At 44.3% G+C, this 5,371-nt stretch overlaps 1 long non-coding RNA gene across 1 annotated transcript; it reads left to right on the top strand.

Annotated features, from left to right (window-relative positions):
* The first annotated feature begins 3,389 nt into the window (after positions 1-3,389).
* Positions 3,390-4,392, top strand: LOC147360938 (uncharacterized). The gene is made up of 2 exons (XR_015140049.1): positions 3,390-3,497; positions 4,182-4,392. It is a non-coding gene; the product is annotated as an uncharacterized LOC147360938 (long non-coding RNA).
* Positions 4,393-5,371: the final 979 nt, after the last annotated feature.

Here is a 5,371-nt window from a genome sequence, read left to right on the forward strand (position 1 = left end):
CTATGGTGTTGGAGAAGACTCTTGAGAGTCCCTTGGACTGCAAGGAGATCCAACCAGTCCATCCTAAAGGAGATCAGTCCTGGGTGTTCATTGGAAGGACTGATGCTGAAGCTGAAACTCCAATACTTTGGCCACCTGATGTGAAGAGCTGACTCACTTGAAAAGACCTTGATGCTGGGAAAGATTGAGGGCAGGAGGAGAAGGGGATGACAGAAGATGAGGTTGTTGGATGGCCTCACTGATTCAATGGACATGGGTTTGGGTGGACTGCAGGAGTTGGTGATGGACAGGGAGGCCTGGCGTGCTGCGGTTCATGGGGTTGCAAAGAGTCGGACACGACTGAGCAACTGAACTGAACTGAACTGAAGGAAATGATGTAACTCCCTCCCCGTTGCAAATTGACCCCATGTTCAACCGGCCACCACGGCCGACTTCTTCACTGGTGGGCAGAGTGCCCGAAGTCCACTGTACTTTTAGGGGCCTGTGATGATGTTTGCATTTCTTTTAAAGTCAGAAGGAAAACAAAAAGAACTTTTAGGCCAAAGAAAATGTTTTAGTATGTATATATAGTAATATATATATTGTATACATATATAACAAATACATAATAATACATTTGTCCTAGAATGAAGAATGTGCACGCTTAGTTGTGTCCAACTCTTTGTGACCCTGTGGACTGCCACCCACCAGGCTTTTCTGTTCGTGGAATTTTCAGGCAAGAAAACTGGAGTGGGTTACCATTTCCTACTCCAGGGGGTTTTCCCGACCCAAGGATCAAACTCACATCTCTTGGGTCTCCTGCATTGACAGGCGGATTCTTTACTACTATGCCACCTCGATTTGTCCTTATGTCAATGCAGTTGTCAACTATTATCAGACTGCTTAAATTAAAATATGCTTTATTTTCAGATAACATTGAACTCATGGCCTTGACTGTCTACAAGCTTTCAGCTTTAGAGCTGTGTAGGGTAGGGGTTTAAGACTAAGTAAATGGGATTAGAGTCAAGTTGCCTGGGTTTGGATTTTGAGTCAATCATTTACCAGCTGTGGGACTTTGGGAGGTAGATGGAGGTCTCTGGGCTTCAACCGTCTCATCTGTGCAATGTGGGTATTCACAGCAACTGCTCTTACGAGCTAAATGAATTGAAGGATTGAATGAACTAAAGCAAGGGGACCTTAGAATAGAGTCTAGCATGTGGCAAGAGCTCAGTAAATATTAGTTGTATTGTTGCTATTGTTACAGTTAACCGAGAAAAGAGCTGAGTTCTGAGGTTAGGCTCTCAGACCTTTCCCACTATTTATTTATGAATAGATTCTTTGCTTTCTACATCTGGTTGTTTATCCATTACATGAAGACGCCACTTTTTCTGGTAGTTTATTTTTCAGTGACTCCCTTTGGAGAGCTTGAGTCTAATGATGTAAGCCTTTTACCCAGCAGAATACCAATGAGATGCCCATGGGCACCCCCCTACCAGGCACCAAGCTTCAGCCACAGAGCAAGGTTCTAATTGACATAAGCCATAGGGGACTTCATGGAAGATGTGGTCGTGGAGGGTGGCAGAGTAGGAAACAGCAGGGAACAAAGATCACAGGGTCTATGAGAGTGATCCTTAGAAATGAACTCACAGATGCTTCAAAGACCCAAGAAGCAGGAAGGCATGTAAGTATTTTATGACCAGAACAGCCTGGTTGCCCCCGTGTCTTAGCTGTCCCTGGTGCAATGACTTGGCAGCATCCCTCGGCAGCCGCTTGCCCAGGGTTCTGGCTCAAGAGCAGGTTGGCTGGGCTTGGGTCATTGCCATTTTCTGCATCTACCAGATGTGGAAGGGAAAGTGAATATCTGTTCTCAGCAGCTTCTGACTCTGAAGTGTGAGACCCCATTCCTGGCTCACCTACCTGAAGTCTGCTGCCCTTGAGAAGGAGAATGGATGCTCAGGTCCCCAAAGATGCTGGGTCCCTCCTGTCTGTGGGAAGGACCTCACCTGACTGAGCTGAGATGCAGAAAAAGGTGTGGACTTTCTCCTCCTGTCTCTGTGGAGCTGGGCTGAGAATCTTCTAGCTGTTGGCTGCTGCCCCATTCATGGGCTGGGATTTGGTGATAAGGAGCTCTCAAATCCCTCCTGACACAGGCAGATCAACCCAAATCCACAAGACCTGCTGAGACTCGCCCAATCCATGGTTCTGTAATGTCCATTCTTACAAAGCATAGCCATTTTATTGAACCCAAGTGTTTTCTGTTGAGGGCTTCCCAGGTGGCTCAGTGGTAAAGAATCCACCTGCCAAGAAGGAGACTCAGGTTTGCTCCCAGGATTGGGAAGATCCTCTGGTGGAGAAGGAAACAGCAACCCACTCCAGTATTCTTGCCTGGGAAATGCCATGGACAGAGGAGCCTGGTGGGCTATGGTTCATGGGGTTGCAAAGAGTCAGACATGACTTAGCAACTGAGCATGGACGCACTTTCTGTTAGAGCTTAAGACATTGCCTTGCTCTGGATTTACAGAAGGTCACTGCCCTCACCCTGGTCTCTTGTCTGGAATCAATCTCTGTATCAACTACATTTTCTAGTTGCTTCTGAATGAGACTGGATTTAAGAGCTAGAGTCAGAGGAACTGTGGTTTGAGCAGGAGGAGAATCCTTCTCTTTCTCCATGATATGAAGCCAGACTGGGGAGCGGGGAGGCTGTGGGAGGCTGGCCTCTGTCCCTCATAGCCCTTAGAACAAGTGCTGGATGCCTGGGTGGGGGGGGTTGGGGGCCACCGAAGTGCAGCTCAGGCTTCTCTGAACCTCCCTCACTGCTGTAAAAAGATTTGGTTTAGAGCCTACTGATTAGCGGCTGTTGTTTTGCTGGTGATTTTTCTTTTCCAGGAAAGATCTCCAAGCAAAGGAGAAAGCATGAATTCTCCTTTTGTTGGGAGATGGCAGTTTTCAGTGAGAGTTGCAGCATTTCATGTTAGTATTTGTACCCTTGTTTCTTCAGCTCTAGAGCAGCCCCTGCCTCTAAGTTTCAGGCATTTTCCAGAACAGCCAAACACCTGGGCACTTTTCTAATCTAAGAAATAGCCTGTGTGCTTCAGGTTAGAAGGAAGGGAAAAGGTATCCTTCGCAGTTCTTTGCGATGCTACAGGGGTTCCAGTGTAAAATCCAGTCTTTCGTTTCAAGCAGAAGGGAGATTTTACAAATAATCAAATCTAATGCCTAATTGGACATAAAACCCAGAGGAATTAAATTACTTGTTCAAGGTCATATACAGGTCCCAGAGCAGGTCTTGAAACCTAGGACCCCTAACTCCCAACCCAGTGCTTTCCCTGTGGGACATTCATATAATGGCATTTCAATTGCCCCCTCTTATTTTTGTTCATTGGATAATTCATTTATCTCTAAATTTTTTTTTTAAGGAATATTCCCTATGTGTCTATTGCTTTTCCAGACATCAGCTCTGAGATCTTTGAAACGTCACATGTTATTTTCTATATTTAGTGGTGTTTCTGGTTTTATAGGTAAGTTAAAGCACTGGAACTATAGTCTTCCCTGAATAGAACTTTTTACAATGAGGATATGTGATTTAAAAAAGAAACGTATATGTTTTTTTGTTCTATTAGAAACTGCCCAACTTATTTATTTATTGAAGTATAATTGATTTACAATGCTGTATTACTGCTGTACAGCAAAGTGATTCAGTTGTATATATATATTCATTCATTTTTTAAAAAAATTCTTTTCCATCATGGTTTATCATAGGATACTGAATATAGCTCCCTGTGCTATACACTAGGACCTTGTTGTTTATCCATCCAAGATACAATAGTTGGCATCTGCTAATCCCAGCTTCCCACTTCAACCTTCCCTCAATCCCCCTGGCAACCACCAGTCTGTTCACTACATCCATGATTCTGAGAAACTGCCCAATTTTAGACGCATTTCAAGGGGAGTTTCTTTTCCTTGAAATGGAAAATGTGCTGGGTATACAATGGCCTTTGAGTTGTCAAGGTCTTTGCTGAATATCCTCTAAATAGCACACTGTTCTCTGTGCTGGAGGAGATGGTCAAGGGTAAGCGCTCACCAATGGGTGACCTGCTGGCCTGAGACTTCTCCCTCCCACCCGCCTACGTTCAAGGGCTGACCCAGATCACAGGAGTGAGTCGGCCATAACCTGGTCTAATTGGCATCTATTCTGGGTTTAGGAAAACAAATAGAAGGCAGAAGACGTAGGACGTGTGGACGAAGGCAGAAGACGTAGGACGTGTGGACGAAGGCAGAAGACGTAGGACGTGTGGACGAAGGCAGAAGATGTAGGACGTGTGGACGAAGGCAACAGTTTGGGTGGTGTCATAGTTAGGGGACTGGGTTTATTGTGAGCTAAAAGGTGACATGCAGGGCTAGGTGATGACGGACCATCACACAGTCTAGGCCTAAAGGCCTTTTTCTTGCCGGGCTGCTGGATCTGAAGGCATTTGATTGTGGAGCATCTGGGGCTCGACTTGGCTGGGGTTGGCTCCCGGGATGTGGAGGTGTCTGAGAAACTGACTGAAAACCTAATGAATGGATTTCAGGAATTTCCAGGAATACATATTCAATATGCCACTTTTTGTTGAAAAATGAATAAATATAGCCTGTGGGAATGAATGTAGCACTTAGCGGAGCGATTCTCAATTGGCAAAGAGTTTGTAGTGTATGTGTGCTTGGAGCCTTTGGGAGATGAGGGGAACAAGGCAGGCTTTGTTGAGAGCTGAGAACACGCTGAGATGCTTTCTGTGTATCACACAAGCCTCCGCATCATCACTCTGAATTCAGCACATAGATTGTTTTATTTCCAGGTTGTTTTTAAACTTGACATCGTCCTTTGACTTGATATGAGACCTCAGTTTCACAGCCAAAGCATACATCCTGAAGGAATAGTCACCTTTTCTTTCCCTAAAACAAGGACAACAGCAGTGTACTGGCGGCATCTCGTATTTATAAAGCGACACTTCCACATCTGCCTTGTGAATTTCTCTCTTAGACAAGTGGTCGTAAAGAAGGGGAAGATAAAAACCAAAAGAAGCAGGAGTAATTTAAGTAAAGAATAACTTCCTTTTTATTAGGTTTAACTTGAAACCAGGTATCGTATTTATATAAATACTGTGGAAAATATTTAACCTATTCATAGAGGTTAAGTAACTAACTGATAAGCTTTGTAGGGAAGGTCTGTTTAAATGTTCCCGTTAAAATCAAACCATGCCAGGCAATTTTTAAAATTTTCAAATGTATAACCATTAAGAAACTGGGAAGAAGTCTGAGGGATATAAAGAATTTTGGTGAACACATACAGTTGCTCATTGTAGAAATTGTTGCTACTTTATGTATCAGAGGGTGCCAAGTGAGTCAAAAAGTC

The sequence above is a fragment of the Bos grunniens genome, chromosome 13, assembly GCF_055505025.1.
Source record: "Bos grunniens cultivar Pamir isolate PY7600 chromosome 13, Bosgru_T2T1.0, whole genome shotgun sequence".
NCBI lineage: Eukaryota > Metazoa > Chordata > Mammalia > Artiodactyla > Bovidae > Bos > Bos grunniens.